Below are 11,848 nucleotides of genomic sequence, written 5' to 3' on the forward strand. Positions count from 1 at the left end.
CAAATCAACATGACTTGAGAAAGTTGAATTTTCATTAAAAAAAGTAACATAAAATTGAGAATGAAAACAATAATGTTGAGAGAAATGATACTCGTATATATTCGTGTAAGCACCATTTTCACTAGGAAGTATATCCATCCGCTACAATGATTCATATATGTTTATTTTTTTCCTGCATTTTATTGTGTAGGTTCTTTGTGTTGAAGAATGACATGGAACGGACCTTTATTTTTTGTGTTTGTCAAGGTCAATCTACATCAATAACCTACTTACAATATATTTAGTTTATTTATTTCCTGTTCAATTACGCGAAATATTACTTTTATCTGTACTATTTCAAGATCATATTAACCTCAATACCCAATAGTGTATAAAACAAAAACGGTATGTAACATTGCATCCTTTTCATATACTTGTGTAGATTCATTTATATATAAACACAGAAGATGTGGTATGATTGCCAATGAGACAACTCTCACCAAGAGACCAAATGAAACAGAAATTAACAACTATAGGTCGCATTCAACAATGAGCAAAGCCCATACCGCATAGTCAGCTTTTAAACGCCCAAAAATGACATTGTAAAGCAATCCAAACGAGAAAACTAACAGCCTGATTTATGTACAACAATATGAACTAACAACAAATATATAACAGTTAAACAAACGACAACCACTGAACTATAGGCTCCTAACTTTGGACTGGCACATACATACAGAATGTGACGGAGTTAAACATGTTAGTTGGATCTCAACCCTCCCCTAACCTGGGACAGTGTTGTAACAGTTCAACATAAGAATGAACTATAAACCTCAGTTGAAAAAGACCTAACTAATCCGTCGTGTACAATATGCGATTCTGTACATGTTGTAACAGGTACAGAAATATTGAAAATATCATAACTTGTACAATGAAAAAATACTTTTTAAACAATACAAAAGTACTTCGTACATGATATAACATGTACAAACGTACTTCATACATTTTATAACATGTACAATATATATCTTAATAATCGTTTAAAAGAGGGAAGAAAGATACCATAGGGACAGTCAAACTAATACATCGAAAATAAACTGACAACGCCATGACTAAAAAGGAAAAAGACAAACAGACAAACAAAAGTACACATGACACAACATAGAAAACTAAAAAATAAGCAACACGAACCCCACCAAAAACTTGGGGTGATATCAGGTGCTCCGGAAGGGTAAGCAGATCCTGTTCCACATATGGCACCCGTCGTGTTGCTCATGTTATAACAAATCCGGTACATAGTCTAATTCGGTAGGTCACATTCATGAAAGGGGAGGGGATTGTAGTTACGACGTAAGGAACATATCCGATATCATCTGTGAAACGGTAAGTCCATAACGGTCAACCAACTCGTGATTGCGTCCGTAAAATTTACGAAGGGATGATTTCAACTTCACCATCTTGGTTCCTAGTGAGCAGCAACCCTCTATCAAGAAAATCATGATAAGAATTAAAGGTGAAATGCAAAGGTTTTTAAAAACTTTTTTTGTTTCATATGCTAATAAATTGGTTAAAATAAATACTAAAAAAAATATTGGTAGTCGTTTGTGTGTCCTCGTTATACCTATAAAACAGGTAACTTCATGGTTCATCGGGGAAAGTGCAACATGATTATCTCCCTTTGTTTCGGAATGCTGGTGACGTCATATGTGTCCTCTCATTATGTAAACAAACAAACATGGCCGCGAATATGTGAACGACAATACAACGATACCAACTATGGACTATCGATTCACAGACGATGAACGTGAACAGATAGACATTCCAAAGGTTAAACTAACTATGTCAGTACAATCATACATGTATGAACCTGTAAGTCAGAGCCAGAGGATTGCCGGTGCTGAATCGGTAACTGGATAAAGAAGCCAACATTTTCTACATCCGATGGTGAAGATGGAAACGAAATAGATCTTTAACAGCCTGTCGGCTTCAAACTCTCATGGTGCGTAAATTAGATAGTAAAATAATGTATTTCGGCATACTTTTTGTGAGTCCGAGATTACTCTGACATCCAACGGCTGTTCTGTCAGACATCGAGAGACAAGCTTGGGCCCTCGGCACGACCCCAGTTTGTCTGGCAAAACAGCCGTTGGACGTCATAGTCATCTCGGACAAATTTTTGTAATCATATAATATTCATATAAGTAGGTTGGTAAACACAGTTAATGTACAGTGCGACCTTTAGCTGTTGAGGGTGGGGTTGGCAGGGAACATGCGAAATTGAGGGGGAGTAGGGAGATGGAATTGGATGGGTTAGGGAAGAGGAAAATTATCAAAAGACTCCTGCTCACCCCTCTATAATTAAAGTTGAGATAAAAAGGAAAAAAAGGGGGGGGGGGCGAGATTTTGTTTGATTTGATTGAAAAAGAAGGCCTGAAATGGAAATGTCTTCAAATGATACTATCAATTCTTCCCTCTCTGTATGATATACATCATTATTTCTTATGCAGCAAAAATACTGCAATCTGATTGGTTGACTACCCCGGTGTAAATAACACCCCACCCTTGTTCACCCGGGGATAAATAAAATTTTGCCAAAATTAAGAAAAAAAAAAATTAAATAAAATTTTGCCAAAATAAAGAAAAATAGAAAATTTAGAAAAAAAAATATTAAGAAAATGCTAAAAAAAAAAAAAAAAAAAAAAAAAAATAAAAAAAAAAAAAAAAAAATCTTAAGTTTTTTTTATTTTTTTGTTAACTCAAAAGAACACAAAAATTTTCAGAATTTTTCCAAAAATAAAGTAAAAAAAAAATTTGACAATTTGCAGCAACATGGACATTGAAAAAATATTACGCTGGAAAATTTTTATCACCATTTTTACAATTTTACATCCTGATTTTAAAATGAGTAAAGGAATTGTTCATAAGTAATAAATTCGTTATCTTGGTGTAATCAGGGGTGTACGGAATTTTACACCGTTGTTGAAAATTCATACACCCATTCGGCTGCGCCTCAGGGTGTATGAATTTTCAACAACGGTGTAAAATTCTGTACACCCCTGATTACACCAAGATAACTAATATTACATGTACAATGTATTTATTACAATATAGTGGGTAATATATATATAAACAAAAGCAATTGTGTGTGGTAATTTGTACAGTGAATCTACATGTGTGCACTATATATTATGTAGACAATTTTTGTCATGAATTATTGAACACCTCTGAATAAATTATATTTATAGTCACTAGTCAGTCCTAATTTTAAACAAATTTGCACATTTACAGTACTTTGGTGAAATATCTTCATACATGTACATTTGTGTATGTCTCTGGTGTGATGTACATTGTACTTGTATATATATATATATCAACACATGGGGAGGGGGTGCATGTTTGATCATGTTGATTCGTTTAAATTAATTTTAACTGTTTAAGTTGTGAATGGAATAAATTAAGAAAATATATTTCTCTCTTATTTTAAATTCAATACATGATGATTGATCAACATATATGGCAAACTTGCTACAGTAAGAGACTGTTGCATTTATGCTTATTAATTTGCTTGAACAGAGCGATTCTCTCTATAAACTCCATCTCATAAATATCAAAGTATTTAGAAAACTTGTTAAGGAAAGTCATGGCTTTGTTTGTAATCAATTGCACTTTGTAACAGTATTACATTTGTAATACACATGACACATGTACATTGTACATGATAAACATGATAAAGTCCATGTTAATTGGGTTAAGCTCTTGTAGAGTTGATATACTTGTATCCCTTTTGATTGATTGATTTTGTCCAACCCAAACAATACCTTCTTGTGCATGTTGTATTATGAATACATTGTACATGGGTGAATACCTTCAAGAACTAATCCATTTAATCCAAATCATATGATTCATGAGTAAGTGTATTGCCACATTGCTTAATTATGCCAGTAGCAAGTAGCCCCTCATTATACACTAACTTGTACTACTTAAATGACTATATTCTTTTATTTTGCCAACACAAACCTGTCAATTACCCTGTATGGAATCTAGTTTTCTGGAAAGTTCCCATTTCTTGGTCTCCTAATGACAAACTGTTGTATTGTTAATATTTAAAGACAAGAAGTTAATTTTCTGTGATTAGGTTTTTAACATACAAATTCAATTACAAACAATGAATATCACTTGCATTTATTTGTGACTGGCACAGAGACTGATGCATACAGAGCAATTCATGTTCAGTTTTCATAGATTTTTATACCAGCAGCTATTTCAGAAGCACCAGTAAATGTAAATTTTGTATATAATTTCTGTGCCATTTGGCCTAAGGTGTATTGTTGTCTCATTGACACCCATTCCACTACTTCCCTACTCGAGCTATAATAAGATTACAGTTGATAATTAAAGTAAAATTTTGTACTTGATTTTTAAATCCTTATCAAGTTTCAAAAGAGTAAATAAACAGCCATATGATTTTTACTACTAAATATGTATGAATAAAGAAGATGTGGGATATACATATATTGGACAGCAACCAAACAAAAATACCTAAGACACTTTGTAAAATTTCATTTTTAAAATAAGTTTTCACATGTCTCACTGAATAGTTTTTTGTTTTCAGAAATAACAGATATTTGTCACAAAGAAGATTTACCATGTACTAGGAGAAATATACGAGTTGTGTTGCCATCAGATGTTGTTTGCAAAATAAGGGAACAGTTCCCAGCTGAACAATTAACAAACTTTAAATAGCCCTAATGACCACACAAAGAGTCAAATTATATTAACTATATTGATAATAAAATTTTATCACATTTATTCATTGTTTAATTTATTTATAAGTGGTCTCCTTTTCTTGTCTGTTAGCCTGATCTGCTAGTAGAGGTGGCTCAGCCAGTCTTTTGTCAACTGCTGCTACAAATGTATATCTAAGCCACTTTTGTATGAAGGATACTTCCATAAGTTCATGCACATTACCTTTAAAAATAAATAAAAAGAGAATTAGTCTTGTTCAATTGAAAAAACAATTTGATTTTCATAGGAACAACATAGCTTGAATCTTTCAGCATGGTTAATAATTATGGACAACTTTCATTGGATGCCAGACTCCTAATGGATTTGTTTAAATGATAACACCATAATATGTACTTTCTGCATCATTTAGTCTCTGGTGGAGAGATGTCTCATTGGAAATCATATCTCATCTTCTTATTTCTATATGTGTTAATTAATCAGTTTCAAATTAATGTGACTGACTAGAAAACATAATGCCCATCTACTACTGTCATAGACATGTGAACAAAAACAAGAGAAACTATAAATAAAGCAGGAATGAATATAAAAATAGAAGATCTGGTATGATTTCCAATAAGACAACTCTCCAGAAAAGACAAAATATCATAGAAATTAACAACTATAGGTCATTGTACAGCCTTCAACAATGAGCAAAGCCCATACCACATAGTAAGCTATAGAAGGTCCCATTGACAAATGTAAAACAATTCAAAAGAGAAAACTGATGGCCTAATTAATGTACAAAAAATGAACGAAAAACAAATATTTAACAAATTAACAAACAACATCCACTGAATTACAGGCTCCTGACATAGAGAGGACATGACCGTATATCCCAACAACAAAAAGACTAATTACTGATCTGAGAGTACTGACAGTTACTGACAACTAATAAAAAAAGTCTTATATATCTTTGAATCCAATTATCTTTTCTTTTTCTTTCCTAATTCTTCTTAATCTTTTTTATGAAGGGGTGGGGGGTGGGGGGGGGGGGGCTTGTTTAATGATTGCCATACAAAGTTGGCTTAGGTTCATTCTTAAATTCTGTAAATTGACTTGATATTTGTAAACAGCCTTGTTGTTTTATTACTCATGCAAGGTTTTATACTGACATGTACATGTACATGTACCAGGGGCGGATCCGGAAATTTAGAAAAGGGGGGGGGATTTTTGAGACCTTTTTGGGCTAAAAAACATAAAATAAGTGTTAAATGTACTTTTCTAAACGGTTCCTGACGTGGGACATGTATATTTTAATGTTGCTGTATAGTGTAAGAGTTGGACATTTTTGATTCTTGTTGTAAACAATATTTACGCCAGGCTATTCGATGAAATTTACAATACCACCGACATGAGATAACTTTTGTTGAAAAATCGAGACATAGTGATCCTACATTCTGTCGGTGGCATCGTTGTCGTCCACAAATATTTTGTGGTCAAAGTTTTTAAAATATTAATTACTTTCTTAAATTGGCCTGGATTTCTACCAAACTTGGACAGAAGCTTCAAGATACAGCAGCTCATGATCATAAGATAGTACATAGAATATAGAAGTAAATTTTGTTAAAAAAAATCCATTTTTTCGGTATTTTACTTATAAATAGACTTAGTGTTTCTGTCAGTTAACATTACATACAGTCTGCAGTTCAAGTTTTTATATTTCAATATTTATTTGATTCATTAACTATCCTTGGTTTTTACCAAACTTGGAAAGAAGCTGCTCACAATATAAAGATAGAATCAAGTGGATTTTTTAATCATTTTTTCCATCTTTTTTGTCGAGCCTGCAATTGACAGCAAAAGTAGGCGAGACACTGTGTTCCGCGGAACCCTTATATATTTTTTAAATACTATATATACATAAATGAGACAGCAAACTATTTTTTGAAGGTTTAATGTTTTCCTGGTATATATAAGCCCCTCCCCCTTTTATAGAAAAAGATCAGTGATTGACTTTCAAAACTACCACTATTTTGTTATCAGTCTTAGAAAACATTTCAAATGCCTGTATTTGGTCTGTATTACATGAAACTGCAAGTGACACACTTGTGTTCATTCACTTTATGCAGGTCTACTATGACTTCTATAAAACAATGTTACATTTTACAGCCTCGAAGTTAAAATAGATAGTTTAAACTGTACATGGTCCCAGTCTATGTAGATCGAGCTCCAATAAAAATAATCCTAACCCGGCAAATTATAAACACAAATGATGCTTACCCTGCCTTTATTTAAGAACCATATATGCCTTACGAGTAATGAAATATATTACTTTGTAATATAGATATACCTCTATTCTAATCTCCGTCGTTTTCCTTTGGCTATGTGTTCTAGATGCATACTTGGGCTGGCTCCCTGCAGGAAGAGCAGAGGTCTGTTCTTGCCGTCTTGTCATAATTAATAAAAACATTTGCTTTCAGTCTTATTCTGTTTTGGTGTCAATGTGACTTTGTCATGAACGAGGCAATCCTTGCATCAAGATCAAAATCAAAGTGTTTGGGGTCATAATCTGGAATGCTCCGTTGAACGAAGTTTAATTCTGCCTCTTCACCTTTCGTGTCCAACTCTTTCGTCTTTATTGGTCTATCGGAAATGTAAACAAACATAATCCCTGACCTGATCCAGTATTACAGTTGTATGCAACACAAAACACCATAGCCGGTTAACGTTGTTTACAAGTTTACGTTCTAACACATGTATTCGATACCAATGTAACAAAGGACTCATATGACGTCACAGCGAGAAGGAAATAAAGGGAGATAAACAAGGTTGGTATTTCCCGTATTTTTCGACACCAATATTTACTTGTTATTTTTAGTACCAACGAGGTTTGGAATTATTGTATAAATATAAATTTCAACATTTTAAACCTAAATTCTAGCGATTTACACCTTTTCCTCAATTTTTTTTTCTACCTTTGCATTTCACCTTTCACCTAAAGCACGGGAATATCGTATCAATTTGGAACTATATACCCTTTATGCAGGTGCTGCTGGAATGTTGCTACTTAGAAATGAAAAGTTCACAATTGGAAAGCTGAACTCATATCTTTTGTCGTAAAGTTTTGTTTTTAACCGGCCTCACTGTCAAATTCTAGATGTAAGTCAAGATATGAGGCCGATTTAACTGTATCTGATGTATCCTTTATCTCTAGTTCGATAGGATAAATGAGTTCAAAATTTGAAAATAAATTAAAATAAAGATGAGATACCATTGAACTAAATGACTTCATCTTTTTTACCAGCGTAACAGTGTTGTGTTGCCACGTGTGATCTTTATCTATATCTGTTACAATCTTCTTCATTTTTGCCAATTTTGTTAATTGTCAATATGTTTAATAAATTAAAGTATTTAGAAACCAGATCTACTACATTCGTTTTAAACCAATAATGCCAGCAATCAAACCAGCATTTGAAAGTTTTGTCGGGGAGAGATAGATATGATGTTGATACTGTAACGTGTTCGCAAACCGGTGGGAACCTTTCAAGCTAACCGACAAAACTAACCACCAGACCAGACAAACACCAACAACGAACCAAAAGAATTTCACAGGAAATATAAACGCTCAGGATAAATTAATTACTATAGTACTGCTACCACAACGGCATATCACCAAAATATAGTTTCTAGGTCGGCGCCCAGTCTTTTATATGTGTGTGTGTGTCGGATAGATTTTTATATGTAATGTAATCAAGTATCAGCTCAGACTTTAGTTTGATGTTCTGAATGGAAAATAGTTTCAAGTGTATAATAACTTTTATTCACCAGACAATAATATTAAAAACAACTGGAACATGGATTAATAGCAATAAATCTCTTAAAACAACAATCAACAATTAACAATAGTCCGTATAGATTAAACGAACATAAGATAATACCATAAAATCAACATTCAGGAAACACAGATTATATCAGCAACTCTCCATATAAATACATGTAAAATACTACAGTACACAAATAAATAAACCCCTATTTTCGTAACTCTCTTTTTTATACTATAAAAAGATGTATAAACAGCCACCCTACTATTCGAAACAAACGGCAACTTTTGCCGAGTTGACGCACCTTTCCTATTTAAAGTTAAAATTCATTATTAAACTTTATTCTCAAAACTTAGAATCTTTAGAAAACAAGAACGCTATTAAAATTCTAAACTAAACTGCTGCTTTAGAAGAACTGTACCTTGAAAGTTATGAGACAAGTTTATTTTACTGCTATCCGGAACTAGGGACAAGCTGGAACTGACGCAAAATACTATCAATCTTACGCTAGTGTTGTTATTTCGCGTGAGAGAAATTCCAAATATGGGTAAAATCCATGACCAAATAAGGAATCTTCCTTATTAGGTAAATAACTTTGCACTCAACGTCTTAGAAAACGACGTCATAACAGCCCGATTACAGTGAAAAGGTGCGCAACGTCAGTGCAAAAATAGTTCGTAAGAAGCTATTACAATATATAGAATAAAACTCTATTCTACATAAACCTTACATAAAATACTCTAACATTCATCTCTATTTTGAAAAACATACAAAAATATAACTAAAACATGTCCAAGACAGTATACAATTTATACGATTTCTCAAGATTGTCACTATATTTATCACAATACGTGACTTCCGGTTAAATCAAAAGTGAAAGTAACGTACATATTATTACAAGCTGCCGGTCATAGAACCATGCTTTCTGTTACTCTGGAACTTACGATATAAAAAATTTTATACAATACATAGGTAATCATGACATAAAATACACACACTCCTTGCTATATATAATAATACAAAGTACAGTCGTGGTAGAGACATAGACAAACAATGTCAACCTAATTAAATCAAAACATGTAATCTCAATAATTCATAAAGTTTTCACAAGGTTAGCTAAATAGTAGTTTAACAAAATATAGACAATATCAATAAAAATTTAGGCAGTGCTATATGTCAAAAACGTCACAATACAAATAAAATACTACACGGATATTTTAGATTAGATATAATCTTGATCACTTTTGTTGTTGTTATGGCCACAGACCACAATTAATTCCTCTATCAGTTCTTTATAACCTTTTGCATCATTAAAAAAATTGCACCATGCACTTTTGTCCATTTTTTTGTGTGTGTAATGTATTGTCCTAGTCCAAATATATATCCAAAATTCAGAAAGATTGAAGCAATCACTTTTACAAATTTAGCCAATACACATCCATACCCCTATTGACAAGTCAAGAGATGTTCCGAAAACTGTAAATATCACCTTTTTGCACTTGACCTAATCACTCATTCCATATCAAAATCAGTTAAAATACAACCTCCAAAAATTTATTTGACCTCTCTTCTTTCATTTCCACCCAAAAAGATTTAAGGAATAAGTGAGGAAAGGAAAGAAAAAAAATTAAGGAAAAATACACTCTAATTAAAAGGAACTATATTCGTGGACAACGAAAAGCGGGGTCATTAATTGTGGTCTTGGGCCTTATATTAGTCCAATAGTTAACTTTTGTAGCCTTTATAATAGTTTTATTTAGTCTTAACTTTGAACAATATATTTTTCATTCCGAACTTTTAACCTATTAATACATTGTATTCTCTAAATCTCCAATCATTAAAATGCTAGATTTTTATATTAAGATATTGTTTAGGAATGAGGAAAGAAGCCACATGGCTCTTTGGGTTTCTTTGATACAGATGATAGCAACCATGTAACTTAACAATAAGTGATTTGCATCCCCCACCGGGATGTTGAATGGTCGTTCCCTTATACATCCCGTCATCGTGTTATTGTTATGTGCTTTGTCTATATGCCTTTTTGTGCTTCTTTGTTATATGTTTTTTTTGTTTTTATAGATTATAACACCATGTTGACTGATTTTCCTCGGAGTTCAGTCATTTTGTAAATTTACTTTTTGATACCTTTTGCTAGCAAACGATAGACAACTCTGCATTACTCTCATTTAAAAAAAAATGTGCACACTTAACAAAATAAAATTTAAAGTCTAATTGATTTAAGAATAGCTATGACAAATGTTTACCGAATAATAAAAAAATCGGACTCTTCACCAGTTCACTATAAAAAGGATATACCGGAATGTAAAATCTAAATTGAAATTTGATGGAACTTCCTTGGTATTGAGGTCAATATGTAATTTTTCGAAATAAAAGATAAATTCTTTTGTGTAAGCAGAAGTATGCATTAATGAGGGTGCGCATAATATATGTAGGACTCAAATCTATGGTGGGTTCCAAGTCTATGGCAGATTTCTAATCTATGGTACATGTGACGTCATGCCATCCCAAATCTATGGTAGTATTTATAAAACCTAATCTATGGCAAGTTTTGTAATTTTCTAATCTATTGCGGATTTATGTTGCTTTCAAATCTATGGCAAATTTTGTGCAAACAGAATACAATGCAGTACATTTTTGACCAATGACTTGTCTAAGCAAGTGGAAATACTACAACGGGAGCATGTCTACAAACATTTGTGAAATAAACATTCCATAATGGTCAACGAAAAAAATAAATTCATATACCTTATTACAGACTTCAAGATTAAAATCATATGCTCAGTAAGAAATTAACATTTTTAATCAGTGCATGGTACCTATTAACCTATTCATTAAACCAACTAATAGTCATTTAACACACAAGAAGGCCGCTATTAAAAAAAATAACAAAATGAACAGTTTGAATTTTCAAATACATCTTTTTTTTATTTGATGACAATTTAAATCAAATTTGTATCCGGTAATTTTATCGTTCACTTTAGAAACTGTGCCAGCCGTAGACAGTAAAACTATTTAAACTCCTTTTCTAAAATATGCCGTACTCAAACATAGCGGTGCTCTAATTCATCGCGGGCATCGAATGTCACAGCTTATTTTGTCCCTCTTCTATATAATAGGTCACATCTTCCTTGAAACCACCCACAAATTGTTGTAAGGGAAATCCCTTCATCTTGACTGGTGTTCATATCTATGGGTTCCGCCATCGATAGCGGTAGTAAAAATGTAATATGGCGTTATTCAATTGTGACGTTATATGTTACTCTTTCCACCAGATCTGCAATAGATTTGGAGAAAACATAAAT

General features: G+C 32.6%; 1 long non-coding RNA gene across 1 annotated transcript; it reads left to right on the forward strand.

The window, feature by feature from the left end:
* The first annotated feature begins 1,621 nt into the window (after window positions 1–1,621).
* On the forward strand, window positions 1,622–4,788 carry LOC143043444 (uncharacterized). The gene is made up of 2 exons (XR_012968394.1): window positions 1,622–1,978; window positions 4,592–4,788. It is a non-coding gene; the product is annotated as an uncharacterized LOC143043444 (long non-coding RNA).
* The last annotated feature ends 7,060 nt before the right edge of the window (window positions 4,789–11,848 follow it).

The sequence above is a fragment of the Mytilus galloprovincialis genome, chromosome 8 (genome assembly GCF_965363235.1).
Source record: "Mytilus galloprovincialis chromosome 8, xbMytGall1.hap1.1, whole genome shotgun sequence".
NCBI classification, from domain to species: domain Eukaryota; kingdom Metazoa; phylum Mollusca; class Bivalvia; order Mytilida; family Mytilidae; genus Mytilus; species Mytilus galloprovincialis.